Here is a 12,746-nt window from a genome sequence, read left to right as displayed (position 1 = left end):
CAGGGAGTGGATGTACATTACACAAAGTAAAATTATTTCTCCATGCTTATTTTTTTCCCTCTACTGTTACTCACACCTTCTTGTCAACTGTTGGAAATGGACCCTCGTGATTATCACTACAAAAGGTGTTTTTTTTTCCTCCTGATGATAATAGCTCACCTTAACTCATTATAGTGGGTATGGCAACACCCATTTTTTCATGTTCTCTGTGTGTATATAATATATATCTTTCTACTGTATTTTCCACTACGTGCATCCGACAAAGTGGGTTTTAGCCTACGAAAGCTTATGCTCAAATAAATTTGTTAGTCTCTAAGGTGCCACAAGTACTCCTTTTCTTTTTGCGGATAGACTAACATGGCTGCTACTCTGAAACCTGTATACTGTCTGTTATCAATTGTTGAGTTTATAATGGCTTCTACTCTACAGACTAACATGGCTACCACTCTGAAACTTAACATTTCAGTTCCAGAGTATTATTTCTTATATTAGGTTCCTGTGCATTCAACAAACAACTTTGTAGTTTGTCTCTTTCCCCGTTATTTGTTTTTATAAGGTTGCAGTCTTATTAAAATATCCTCAAAGAAATTATCATCCATACACCATCTTCAAAGTAGTTGGTCACAATGCATGCCGGTTTATCGTGATCCCCATTGCTATTAATTAACTCTCCCCTGAGAGTCCATAATAGCCTCCTCCTTGTTAAAATGAGAGATTTTCCTACAAGTATAGTGATCCCTCATGCTTCAATGGAGAAAGATGAAAGGAGAAAGCTGAAAAGTGCCTTTCCCCTCCTAGATTTTTCTTTAGTTTAGAATTGTGTGAATCATTAAATTGTCTCTTAGAACGGTTAGGAACCACCTCCTCACATACAACGGGATCTCTAAAGTGCGGTTTTACTTTGAGAAAATCTATGTAAAAAAACCTCAACAACTCTGTTCCCTCTAAGTATTCAGAGACATAGCTGCTGACTTCAGTGACTAACATACATTTTTAGTCCCACATCCACAGAGACTTAGGCGTTGCAGCACCTAACTTTTAGGGGCCTAGAAAATCACAGGAACAATACTGTGATCCACAAACCCTGAGGTTAAGTACCTAGGATCCTATACAATGAATGAGGGACGGCTGCTACTCTGAAACTTGCCTTAGATTGTGATCCACAAAGCCAGCACTCTAGTGGGGGAGTTGCCTAAAATAGCCAATGGAAGATGCCAGGAGAGGCATACTAAGCCCTGCCCCTCTCACAGAGATAAGGCCTAAGACCAAGCTGCAGAGAGGTGCCTAGCTCTGCTTGAGATGCATAGGTGTTTGCAGGATCAGGGTCTTAAGCTGACAGGTGTACAAAAAGAGCCAGAGGAGATGGATTGCCGAGACACCTTTCTGCTTCCCCCTCAGTACCCTAGATATATCTTGTTTAAAATTAGTGCTATTTTTGTCTTAATCTAAACAACTGAGACTAGGGGCAAAATTTTCTAAAGCACCTCAGTGACTTTTTTCAGAGTAGCAGCCGTGTTAGTCTGTATTCACAAAAAAGAAAAGGAGGACTTGTGGCACCTTAGAGACTAACAAATTTATTTGAGCATAAGCTTTCGTGAGCTACAGCTCACTTCATCGGATGCTCAGATAAATTTGTTAGTCTCTAAGGTGCCACAAGTACTCCTTTTCTCAGTGACTTAGGAGCCTAAATTTTCCCCAGAACTACATTACTCCAACTCTTTCTATTCCATTAAATAGCCTATAACAAGAGATATATTTATGTTTGCTCTTTCCGCTACAGCGGTTGCCCATGCTGCCTGATTCTGCTTGCTTCTTAGAACAGACAAATGAACATTGTTCCCCATCTTTGCTCTTCCCCGTCTGCTGAGATGAAAGCCCCTAAAGATGTGTATGCATATAAAGAATTTTACTCCCCAAAGGCTACAGGGCCCCAATAACATATGAAATATTCATTGGAAGTGGAGGAAGGAAGGGAGGAGTAAAACGTACCAACCAATATACTTGGGTTGTGGGAGTCAAGCAGAGGCTCTCCGACTCACCTACCATATTGCTCTACCATGAATAAAAATGCAAGAACATTATCTTTGCTGAGCTAATGGGGCTCTACTTAGAGGTCGTTAAGAAGTGTGGAATGGGAAAAACAGAATTTCACCTTGGAAAGGACCAGCTAAATTGATACCATAGCCAGGGCTGCTTCCTTGTACCACAGCTGTATTAATTTTGATGAAATAAATAGGCCTAGAGTCAAAGTTATCAACATGACCCTGAGGTGCCACAAGTAGTCCTGTTCTTTTAACATGACCCTGTCACTGTACAACACTAAACAATTAAACATGGTTCATGGGTTTGAGTACAGAGGCTTCGGACTGCTTAGTTCCCTGGCAACAACTTCCATTAAAATCTGTTTATAACCTTTTATTAAAGATACAGAAAAAGAAGGAAAAACAGTAAAAGCATTTAAAAAAGCAAAGCATTAAGTAAATCTTTCACTTTAATAATATCCCTTATTCATTTTCCCTTTATGTGTAGAGAATATATATGGGGAAAACTCCTTGTCTGACTGTCTTTTAGATGTTATTAAAGATGGTAACAAACTGTCATTTCTGGGGAAAAGACAGTTAGCTGAGATGGACTGGAGCTGTTGTTGATGTTGTTAATGTTCCATCTTGCTTCCTTTATGACAAAACAAGACAAATGCACAAAAAGAGAGAGCAAAAACAGCCACGATGGAAAATGCAGCTTCTGTCTCTTGTGCTGACTTTTACTTGCAACCTTGCCTCTGGAAAAACACAGGCATGGCTCACAGTCTTATCAACCACTCTGAGACCTGGCAAACTAGTATCAAACTCAGGCTGTTTAGGGCATTGCTTTTAGCTCGTTTTCTAGTCATGGGCTCACAGCAGTGTTGCAGGAAAGTACATACTGTTGGCCAGCTAAGCCAGGTTCTCATTAAACAGAAGTGAAAAGGAGAAAGATATCAAAGTGGGGGGAGGAAGGGGGGAATGGTGGGGAAGGAAAAGGACGCACACACAAGGAGGTGATAGCAGGAACCCAGTGTCACATTCCAGGTTGTTCACGATTTAGCTGAAGCTGGTGGAGATGGTGATGTCATCAGTTCCCTCTCCCTGGATGGTCTAATCAGGACATCTCTCAGGATCAGGATGATGAAGGTCCAATGATGTAACAGTGGATGCTGGTGTCGCAGGAGATTGTCAGGGTGGTAAAGTCCACTTCTTCCAATTCAGCCACCATTCAACCTGGTGTACTGATCCCCCAAAGTCTTTATTTCATTTATTTACTTATATTTAGGGATCCCAAAAAGGGGATGATGGGCAGAATAGCCCATCCCCTCTATATTTTGTTCACTAGTTAGGCCTAATTTCCAATACACCAATTCTGGTCCATTAATGTCTGATTCCATTCTCCTCTTGTTTACCAGTCATGATCTTCATACAGTCCTTGGATGGCATCAGCAAGCCTTTTTGTTTGGACTAATCCAGCTCTTTCTGATTTGAACTTTTGCTGACTTTTATAAACAATTGTATGTAACAGGCTGAGTTAGACTTTTGTTACCTTCGCAACTTAGAGCACAGGCCTCTATACAACATTTCCTCTCCTATGAACTAAATCTACTTGATCCCATATGTTGGTTCATAAGATACAACTGTAAAACAAAAATCTTATTTTATGTTCAGTATATAAGAAAAAGTATTTAGTTATATTTTAGGTCTGCAAATTCTGTATCCCAAAATTGCTGTCTCACATGAACAAAACAACAAAAAAAACACATCAACATAAAAAATAAAACAGAAAACACATTTGCACAAACAAAACAATCACAATCACAACAAAAAATTTGGTGCTGCAACAGCCCTTTCAGAGCATTTCAGAGCAGACACTCAATTTATAGTTGATATAGCAGCAGTCCTGACTTAAGACAGCATTTTGTTAATGAGGGGTAACACAGGATACTCTTTTAGTAAAAGTCTGTTTTAGCAACTTAACCTTCAAAAATTTAAAAGACTTAATTTTTACTGCATCTGCTTTCTTTAAAATTCCTTTACATTAAACTAACAAAATTATTCTCATTACAAAAACTACAATTCTCAAAATAAACAAAAGAAAAACAGAAGCAAAACATAGCATATCTTAAAAGGTTTAAAAATTCATAAGTATAAAATGAATTGTTAAATGGTCTTATTTTTTTAAATAAGAACATTAACAGTTTGCTTTGCATGCTTAACCTAAACAAGATCAACATGTTCAAGGATTTTAAAACAAACTTTTGTTTCTCAAATCAACTGTAACCTCTCTAGCATTGTCTTAAAAATAATGTTTGTGTTGACTGGATTTAACATGATATAGGATTACACAGTCAATCTGAAGCATAACCATATTCAAGTATTGAAAGCCATGTGGTGAGGAGAAATATGGAGTGATATTGCATAAAGCTCTCTCTCATAGGCCCTTATGCTGTTAAAGGGAAAGGACTGAAAGACAAAGGAGGAGTGTGTGTGTGTGATAAGACAAGAGACCCTTATGCTTTCTGTCTCCTTAGGTTCGGCCTCCCTGTCCAGAGTCTGTCATCTGGTAGGATTCCTTCTCCTGCAAAGAGGACCCCTTCCACCCTAAATAATGAGTCAATCAGTAAAGGTAAAATCAAATAAAGTATATTGAAGGGTTTATAACAAAGAGTGGGACAAATAAGAAGGGGAATAAACAGCAAAATTGCGCAATACAGTGATTACCCCCAAACTCAACCCTACAAAACAGGTATAAAAACCTTCTTCACAGATCAAAGCAACAGCATGTGCTTGGGACCTCAATCCTCTGGCTAATGGCAAACCTTTGGAGAGGAACTCCAAGGCGTCCCTTGATGTTCCTTCGGGACCACGGGAAGCAGGAGAACAGCGATGGATGATGACAAAGGTAAGTGTTGTTTCTTCTTCTCTCTTCTATTTACAGGTGAGGAAGCTGTTGGAGCAAAATCCCTAGCCCTTCTATCACTAGGATGGATAGATGTCTGCAGGTAAAACCCATGAACCGTGACTGTCCCTGGCTGCCACTCAGATGGACAGCCCTGAGGCTATGTTCGGGGCAGCTTTTTATACACTTGCACGGGAAACCCCTTAGAAAAGGTGGGAAACCCCTTCTGGGAAACCCCTTAGGAAAAACCGGTTCTGACTGGAAGTTGTTTACAACTCCAGGAGAAATCAAAAGAGCAGGAAACTTAACCTATAGTTCATGTGAGCGCAAAACTCCATTTTAGGACCAACATGATGGATTCCTGTAGTCACAAAACATATAAGAAAATAAACCCAACCTAACAATGCCCAGATCCACAATAGGATTTAGGGCTTGTCTACACTTCTCTGAAGTTCAGACTATGGAGGTGTGAATAGCTATGTGCACCACAACTGTGCTGTAACATCCCTGTGTGGATGCTGTGGGTGTGAACTAAAAGATTCCAAGTTCGTGATAATGTAGTCCTCTTCCTCTGGACTACATTAATGCAAACTAGGAACCTTTTAAGTTGAACCCACAGTTCCCACATGGAGGATATACAATGCAGCACTGGGTGCGCACTGCTATTCACATGCCCATAATCTGAACTGTGGGGCACTGTAGACATAACCTTAGGGACTTAACTCCCTACTTTAGGCACCTAAGTCAAAAAAACCCTGCTCAGCTAACCCTGTAGGCATCAAACCCAGTAGGCTTCTAAATTTTTGCCCCTGGGCATGTGCACAATGCCTCACACTAGGCATCCAGATACTTATCTCATGCCTAAACCCCAGCAATCTCTCCTGTTGAAGATATTTCACTTTAGTAAATAAAGAATCATTGATACAGGAGGACAGGATCCTAGGTCTCCTACCTCCTAGATGAGTGTGGTAACCAGCAGGCTATAGAGGCATTCTCATTTGCATTCTATATCTGGCCTAAAGACTATTTAATCCAAATTTAAACAGCTTCAACAGGAGAGACTGCACGAGAGACACACCAGAATATCCCATAGCCAAGGGCACGCTCCGTAGAGGTGAGAGACTCCTGTTCAAATCGTTTCTCCCCATCAGGCAGAAGGAGTAAATTAAACCTCTCTCCCACATCCAAGACGACTGCTCTAGCCACTGGACTAAATGTTATAAGTACACTGGTGGCACCTCCTCCTCCTCTGGTGTTTCTTACAAAAAAACAGCTTAGATGCCTAATTCCAGGAGAGGGCTCATGGCTGTGGATCCCAAACAGAGATAGATACCTCCTTCTGGTCTGGATTTAGGCACTTTAATCCCAGAGAGGGGTGGGGCTTATGGCACCCTGTCACTGGCATCCACTGTTGGCTATTTTAGGTGGGCAGCTGCCTATAGCATGCTGGCTTTTGTGTATCCCTTCTTAGGATCCTCTCTCTCCATTCATTGTATATGAAACCTGGGAGCCTGGGCTTTTCGGATTCGTTTTTTTCAGGTGCCTAAAAATTAGACACTGCAATGCTCAGCACCCACAACACCTAAGCCCCTTTGTGGATCTGGGCCTTAGTTCATCCTCCATTCATTAAGGTGAGATGAAAACAAAGCATTACCATTTAAATGAAGATGTTGGTATATACCAACTTTTGTCTGCCATATGATCTTCTCCATCATTGGTGGAGTTCATCATCGTAATCGTTATCATGGCAAATCTCAAAGGAACGTGGCCTCCTTGCAAACTGAACAATCCCAGATCCATCTCTGGCAAGGGACTTAAGGTGCTCTGGTTATATATTCAGTTTATGTCCATCACTAGCAATCTTATTGTGCCACCGAAACTTTTGATGCCCATGTGATTGCCAGCTGTGTAGCAGCATTCTATGCGGAATTAATTGGGTCTTCCATTCTAATATTACGTCCATACCAAGAAAGCTGCTGAAATGGAATCAGTGCCGATGGAGACAGTTGCTGGGTTTGGCTTTGAATATTTTTATTTCTGATGGTGTCTGGAGCAGCTGATGAAGACAATGAGAATTGAAAACTTCAATCTGAATATCTGCAGCCTTCCTTAGCACCCACATTTCACTGCTGTACAGCAGAGTTCATATAACCATGGTTCTATAGATTTGCAGCTTTGTAGCAATCTTGATGTCACAGTGTCCCCACAGTGGCTACTGAAGTGCCCAAAACATGGCAGCAGCTGCTGCTATACTATTGTCCACATCTTTTGAGTATCCACCAACCCTATCTATGATGCTGCCCAAATATTTAAAAGTTGCCACCTGCTCAGTGTCCCAACCGGACAGGTTAATTCTGAGCTGTTTGTAATCCGGAGCTGTAGCCTGCTTAATGGTAATGGCGGTGGTCAGATGTTGACTGCGTGTGTGTTCATGCAGTGTGCTGTCCCAGCTCTGCACAGATAGCGGAGATTACAGACCTCAATTAAACTGCCCAGTAAATCCACAGACTCAGTTTTCAGCAAAGGCGCCAGCCAGGTTTATTGTCGATGAAGCACAGTAATAGCACCTGGCAGACTCTACGAGGATACTAAGGCATATATGCCCATGACAATGGATGCAGCTCAGTCAGTGGTGGGACTTTCAACTGCCCCCTCGGCTGGACAAAGATAATCCCTCTAAGATACATCTTTATATCCCGATACAAACAAGTTAGTACTTCCCCTTTGTCATAGTTAGTTACTGCCCCCTGACATCACTAGTTATCAACCTTTATCTCGTACATATTGGTGGGATTAAAAGATTTCTATTACGTACTGTCATCCTGACCTTATCTTTTAGGAGGGGTCAGTGTGTTCCTGTTATCCTTGGGAAATGTTTTTGTACCATCCTTGATATCGGGATGTTCTGGTATCACTTGATATTGAGATGTGTTTGTGTGAGCACTCTGTGACTAGCACTTCTAAGGAATGTGTATTTCTGCATTATCAGCCCTGTTCTTGCCAAATTTTGTGAGCAGGGCCTGCCTCTTGCTCATAACCTGACTTTGCTTTATATCAGCAAAGTTTTGACCACTACTTTAGTTCAGGCCTCATACCAGGCCTCTGATACAAGGGCTTATGTCTCAGGCTCTCTTCCTATTACATTTCCCACACTTTTTGTCTTTTTATGGGGAGGATATTTACCCATTGGCCCAGAAAAGCATAATGCATAGACTGAAGATGACCCAGTGGGCTAAACACTGTTATGTGGTTACCTTACTTTGCCATTCACACATTCATGCCCCACACATTCATCTGTCACTTAGTTTGCACATTTCCTCGCATGACCAATAGACAGATTTCATTTTCTAATTGTTTTTAGTCCCTTAGGTGGACCTGGGAATGTTAGGCCCGGGACTTTGATTGTACGTAATTTTGTGCCTTGGGGGCACTCTCAGATAATTAATATATATGAATAATATGGATATTTGTATATATTTGTGGTGTATATGGGCATATATGTATAGCATGTATGTGTACATATAACACCACCTTATATTTAAGCATAACAATTCTTTTCCAATTTGGTATTGTGATTTGGCCCTTGTGGTACTGCAGACAGCAACACACTCCTAGTAGAGCATTTACAATTACCACATGTATTTTTATTGGTAGTAGGCTAAGTGTTTTGAAATACTGGGATAGGCAATATTACAGTGACCCACAGTGCTATGTATATGAGAAGTAAAACAGAAATTTGGAGTAGTGACACTACAAATGAGGCCTTTATATATAAATGTCTTGTAATTAGTTACTACCCAGTACTGTCCATTCATGTTATAGGTTACCATTACTGCTGGTTGTCACTCTCTGATAAGCTTTACCAGGCAGGAAAAAATGTGGATAACAATTATAGCTTTGGTTAAGGTCTGACTGATGTTATAATGACAAACATCTGACAATCTAGGGCTAACTTTGTTCTCCCATTTAAACTGCTTGTTTTTACTCTTAAATATAGGAGTATTGTTTTCAAGCATTGCCATAAAAAAACATCAGAGGAGATCAACATTTTCTTGAAGCAGTGATGTGTAAAGGCATAAACTATTTTCTCACAGACACTGTGAGATACTTTCACTCCACCAACTCCTTGTTACTGTAGTACCCCTCTTGTCCCTCAGATAGCTGCAGAACAATGAACTGATTGCCCCCCTCAATTAGGGTTTGCCATGCAGCGTATTTCAGGGCAGTATGGCCTGGTTCTCCGGCTCCTGACCAAGGACTCACCCCTGTAGGACCTGAATAGATACACCTCCCAGTTTGAGAGTGAACCACTGATAACCACTTTTTGAATACAGTCCTTCAAGCAGTTATGCACCCACTTTAATTTCACCTGCACCACATTTCCCAAGTTTGCTTATGATAAGGTCATGTAGGACTGTGTCATAAGCCTTACTAAAATCTAGATATATCACATCTACTGCTTTTCCCCCATGCAGTAAGCCAGTAATCCTGTGAAAGAAAGAAATTAGGTTGGTTTGGTATGATTTGTTCTTGACAAATCCATGCTGGTTATTCCTTATAACCCTATTATCCTCCAGGTGCTTACAAACAGATTGTTTAATAATTTGTTCCAGTATTTTTCAGGTATCAAAGTTAAGATGATTCATCTTTAATCCCCAGTGTCTTCTTTGTTCCCCCTTTTAAAGAAAGGTGCTATGTACCCTTCTCCAATCTTCTGGGACTTCACTTGTCCTCCAGGAATTCTCAAAGATAATTGCTAATGGTTCTGAGATTGCTTGAGCTAGTTCCTTAAGGTCCCTAGAATGAATGTCATCAGGCCCAGCTGAAGTGAATACATCTAAATTATCTAAATATTCTTTAAACTGTTCTTTCCCTGTTTTGGCTTTCATACCTTCCTCTTTGTTGTTAATATTAACTGTGTTGAGTATCTGGTCACCATTAACCTTTTTTTGTGAAAACTGAAGCAAAATAGCCATTAAACCCCACAGTTTTCTCAATGTCGTTAATTGCTCTCCTTCCCTTGCTAAGTAGAGGACCTACACTTTCCTTTTTCTTTCCCTTGCTGCTAATATATTTAGAGAACCTCTTCTTCTTGAGAGTTGTTAGGAGACAATGCCAGGACCCTTGGCTCTGAGGATGCTGCCTTATCTCCTGCTGATCCTATCAGACTGGTTTGGATCAAAAGGGTAAAAGTCTGGGAACTCACAAGAACAAAACAACTCTGGAGGGATTAAAAGGAACCTGTGTCTGAAGAGATGGGGATAATTATTTGGGGAACCAAATTGAGACAGATACTCTATGGGGTGTTTGAAAAAGTTAGGCCTGTCTAATTTACCATCAAGGGATGATAAACCTTTAGATAAGATAAACGTGTGTAGTCTGTTTGCTTTTTTAAAATACTTTTTCGCTAAATGCTTTGCTCCTACTATTATTGTATTTTGGTTTTTAAAAGTCTGTCTGTTTACTGTATACCCCAGGTCACAGGCTCCTGAAGGGAAGACTACAGGTACTTGAACTAAGTCAAATCTGTTGCATAAGGATGATTGATCCACAGGATACTATAGATCAGGGCCTGGCCTAAGAGCGGGAGAATTGCAGAATTCCACTCCAGAAGAGGTAAATGCAGGAGGCCTGACCCCAAGGGGGAGCACTCAGAGGGACCAGAAACGAGACAGATGCAGCTAGCTCTGTAACTGTGACGGTGGCTACTCCTGAAATCTAATTAATAATTAATCACCTAGGCTTAGAAGAAGAAATAACTGTATACTGTCTAAACAAAAATAGTACTTGTGGCACCTTAGAGACTAACAAATTTATTTGAGCATAAGCTTTCGTGAGCTACAGCTCACTCCATCGGATGCATGCAGTGGAAAATACAGTAGGGGGATTTTATATACACAGAGAACATGAAACAATGGGTGTTACCATACACACTGTAACGAGAGTGATCAGGTAAGGTGAGCTATTACCAGCAGGAGAGAAAAAAAACCTTTTGTAGTGATAATCAAGGTGGGCCGTTTCCAGCAATTGACAAGAACATGTGAGGAACAGTAGGGGGAAAAATAAACATGGGGAAATAGTTTTACTTTGTGTAATGACACATCCACTCCCAGTCTTATGTCAAGAATTATAACATTCAAAAACCAGTCGGAGAACACTTCAATCTCTCTGGTCACTCGATTACAGACCTAAAAGTGGCAATATTACAACAAAAAAACTTCAAAAATAGACTCCAACAAGAGACTGCTGAATTGGAATTAATTAGACACCGTTAAATTAGGCTGGAATAAAGACTGGGAGTGGATGTGTCATTACACGAAGTAAAACTATTTCCCCATGCTTATTTTTTTCCCCTACTGTTACTCACACCTTCTTGTCAACTGTTGGAAATGGGCCATCCTGATTGTCACTACAGAAGATTTTTTGTTTTTTTTTTTCTCTCCTGCTGGTAATAACTCATCTTCCCTGATCACTCTTGTTATAGTGGGTATGGCAACACCCATTTTTTCATGTTCTCTGTTATATGTGCGTGTATATATATATATATCTTTCTACTGTATTTTCCACCGCATGCATCCGATGAAGTGGGTTTTAGCCCATGAAAGCTTATGCTCAAATAAATTTGTTAGTCTCTAAGGGTGTGTCTACACTACGCAATTAGGTCAAATTTATAGAAGTCAGTTTTTTAGAAATTGTTTTTATATAGTCGATTGTGTGTGTCCCCACACAAAATGCTCTAAGTGCATTAAGTGCATTAACTCGACGGAGTACTTTCACAGTACCGAGGCTAGCGTCGAGTTCCGGAGTGTTGCACTGTGGGTAGCTATCCCGCAGTTTCTGCCGCCCATTGGAATTCTGGGTTGAGATTCCAATGCCTGATGGGGCAAAAAACATTGGCGCAGGTCGTTCTGGGTATGTCATCAGGCCCTCCCTCCCTCCATGAAAGCAACTGCAGACAATCGTTTAGTGCCTTTTTTCCTGAGTTACCTGTGCAGATGCCATACCACGGCAAGCATGGAGCCCGCTCAACTCCTGTCACCGTACATCTCCTGGGTGCTGGCAAACGCAGTACTGCATTGCTACACAGCAGCCGCAACCCATTGCCGTGTGGCAGCAGACAGTGCAATAGGCCTGATAACCATCGTCATCGTGTCCGAGGTGCTCCTGGCCGCCTCGGTAAGGTCAGTCAGGAGCACCTGGGCAAACATGGGCGCAGGGACTAAATTAGGAGTGACTCGACCAGGTCATTCTCTTTAGTCCTGCCGGCAGTCCTATTGTACCATCTTCTGCCGAGAAGCCAGGAGATGTGGATGGCTAGCAGTCCTATTGCACCGTCTGCTGCCAGCCAAAGATGTAAAAGATAGATGGAGTGAATCAAAGCAAGAAATAGACCAGATTTGGTTTGTATTCATTTGCGTCCTCCGTGAAATCAACGGCCAACAATCGTTTCGGTGAGGTCTGTCAGGGGCACCTTGAAAAGTTTAATGGAGATTCAGTCCTGCCTGAAATACCAGGGGGAGGGATAGCTCAGTGGGTTAAGCATTGGGTTGAGCATTGGCCTGCTAAACCTAGGGTTTTGAGTTCAATCGTTGAGGGGGGCCATTCTGTGTGACAGTTGTTTTTGTTTCTCCTTGATGTAAAGCCACCCCCTTTGTTGATTTTAATTCCCTGTAAGCCAACCCTGTAAACCATGTCATCGGTCGCCCCTCCCTCCATCAGAGCAATGGCAGACAATCATTCCGTGTCTTTTTTCTGTGCAGACGCCATACTACGGCAAGCATGGAGCCTGCTCAGATCACTTTGGCAATTAGGAGCACATT

The 12,746-nt window shown here is 41.3% G+C and overlaps 1 long non-coding RNA gene across 1 annotated transcript in view; it reads left to right on the top strand.

Moving 5' to 3' along the window:
• Positions 1 to 12,746, top strand: part of LOC114019615 — a 14,847-nt gene extending 2,101 nt beyond the window's left edge. The window contains exons 2-5 of the long non-coding RNA XR_005224383.2: positions 4,559 to 4,653; positions 4,795 to 4,929; positions 10,404 to 10,542; positions 12,687 to 12,746. This is a non-coding gene — a long non-coding RNA (uncharacterized LOC114019615). The remainder of the gene's footprint in view (positions 1 to 4,558; positions 4,654 to 4,794; positions 4,930 to 10,403; positions 10,543 to 12,686) is intronic.

The sequence above is a fragment of the Chelonia mydas genome, chromosome 2, assembly GCF_015237465.2.
Source record: "Chelonia mydas isolate rCheMyd1 chromosome 2, rCheMyd1.pri.v2, whole genome shotgun sequence".
In the NCBI taxonomy this organism is placed as follows: domain Eukaryota; kingdom Metazoa; phylum Chordata; order Testudines; family Cheloniidae; genus Chelonia; species Chelonia mydas.
Note: the sequence above shows the minus strand (reverse complement) of the source record. Positions and strands in the feature narration are given on the sequence as shown.